Source organism: Triticum dicoccoides, chromosome 5A (assembly GCF_002162155.2).
Source record: "Triticum dicoccoides isolate Atlit2015 ecotype Zavitan chromosome 5A, WEW_v2.0, whole genome shotgun sequence".
NCBI lineage: Eukaryota > Viridiplantae > Streptophyta > Magnoliopsida > Poales > Poaceae > Triticum > Triticum dicoccoides.
Genome location: NC_041388.1, coordinates 288575752 through 288578267, shown reverse-complemented (window position 1 = coordinate 288578267; position 2516 = coordinate 288575752).

Here is a 2516-nt window from a genome sequence, read left to right as displayed (position 1 = left end):
CGAGATCCACCGGTTTTGACACCGACACCAAGGCTTTCCTCATCCTCGGAGAGCGGATGATAACTACCGTCCTCCGAGTCATTGGGCCTGGCCTGTTCGTCGGGGCTGGCTTGCCCGTTTTCTTGCTCCTCCTGTTCGGATGTTACCTCAGCAAGGTCTTCATTGTTTTCGGCGTTGTCCGGAGTATTATTTTCTCTGATGCCAGCATTGCTGTCTTTTGAACGACGTGACTTAGAGCGGCGTTGAGGACACCGGCGCTTTTGCTGTGTCTCAGGAGGTTTATTGTCGACTGGATTTTCTTTGTCGTCGTCATTGGTTATTTTGAGTGTCTCCACCATGTACACATCGTACGAAGAAGTGGTCGTCCAGCGTCTAGTAAATGGTGGATTTTGGTTTTGCTCCTCATCAGCATCGTCGTCCATACCGTCGATGTTTTCGGAGCCGTAATCGAGCGTGTCGGTTAAATCCTCGACCGTGGCTATGAAGTGGGTGGCGGGTAGGGAGCAAAATTCCCTGTCATCAGCTTCTAGTTCGAACCGGATATAGTTCGGTTGTGAATCCCCCGGTAAGGATAGATTTTTTAATGAATTCAGCACATCGCCCAAGGGTGAGTGTCGGAAGATGTCCGCAGCGCTGAATTCGGCGATCGATAACCGACCATGCTCGACATGCGTGGATGCACATAGTTCGAAACTTTTAACCGGAAACGAGCCCGAGGTTCCGGTGACACTGGCATTACCAGAGGTTAGGTTTGTGTGCGGCTCCAACGCCGTGGAGTCTGCGGCTTCCATGGCAGGGTTAAGCTTCCTGTCCTCGAATGGCGCGACCTGCTCTGGATCTAAGGCCAGAGCGGTTGTAGGTGCAATTTCCTGGGTATGGCCCGATGAAAGATCTAAGTCATGTTCATCGAGGTGACGGGGAGCGATTGCCGTGGTATCGAATCCGTCAAAGATCAAGTCTCCGCGGATATCCATGACGTAGTTCAAGCTCCCGAATCAGACCTGACGACCAGGGGCGTATCTGTCGATCTGCTCCAGATGGCCAAGCGAGTTGGCCCGCAGTGCGAAGCCGCCGAACATGAAGATCTGTCCGGGGAGGAAGACCTCCCCTTGGACAGCATCATTGCGGATGATTGAAGGATCCATCAAACCTTTTGAGGATGACACAGTGGAACTCTCAATGAAAGCACCAATGCCGGTGTCAAAACCGGCGGATCTCAGGTAGGGGGTCCCGAACTGTGCGTCTAAGGTCGATGGTAACAGGAGACAGGGGACACGATGTTTACCCAGGTTCGGGCCCTCTGTGTGGAGGTAATACCCTACTTCCTGCTTGATTGATCTTGATGAATATGAGTATTACAAGAGTTGATCTACCACGAGATCGAGATGGCTAAACCCTAAAAGCCTAGCCTGTATGACTATGGTAATGATTGTCCCCTCTCCGGACTAAGTCCTCCGGTTTATATAGACACCGGGAGGATCTAGAGTTACACAAGGTTGGTTACAAAGAAATGAATCTACTTATTTGATCGCCAAGCTTGCCTTCCACGCCAAGGAGAGTCTCGTCCAGACACGGGTGCAGTCTTCGGTCTTCATATCATCATAGCCCATCAGTCCGACCCATGGCTAATAGGCCGTACGCCCGAGGACCCCTTAGTCCAGGACTCCCTCAAGGGTGGCCTCCACAAATCTGGAGGCGGAGGCATCCAAGAAGGGGAAGGTCTCCCTCACGGATAGCTCCGCATGGGACGTCGACGGCAGCCTAGAGCGGTGCCCCCGAGATAAGCCCCTGGCCAAATCGTGAATATTCAAAGACCCTGATGCATTCATATATCAGCCTCTTTACTTCATAATTTTGTAACATCCCAAATTTGCAATTTGGAATATTATACACTAGATCATCATGCATATCATATTTTCATGCATTTTGGTTGATCCTAGAAATTTCACGCAACTCAAGGACCCATGGAGAGAGTTGGAGATTTCGTTATTTTCATATTTGAGTTCTCTCAAATTTTGGAAAGGAGGATCATTTGATTTATTTATTTCATCTTCAATTATTTTTCCAATATCAAAAAAATGAGAGAGGGAATAATATGACTTTCCCAAAGTTAGGAAAAATGAAGATCCAATGAATAAATCAAATTTTGGTTTTGCCGGAGTTTTGTTTGCTTTTATTTGGATAGGGAAAAATGCGCGTTTTCAAAATTGCATTTTAGGCCCGGAGAAAAGTTCATTTTGTTCGACTCATTTTAGGAGTCAGGGAAAATTTACTTTAGATTTTTCGGAGTTCGTTTAGATAGTTTTCTTTTGTTTTTCTGCGCGTGAAACCGATTTAAAAAAAAAAGAGGAGCAGCTCCCGCGCGCCAGGCCAGCCGGGCCAAGGCCCAGCCAGCCGCCACCGCCCCCAGCCCCTCGCGCGAAGCCGAGTCCCAGCGGGACTCTAGGCCGCCGGCCCCCCCTTTTGCCCCTTGGCCAAGTCACACCCCCCTCCTAGTATATATATTCACCCCCCCC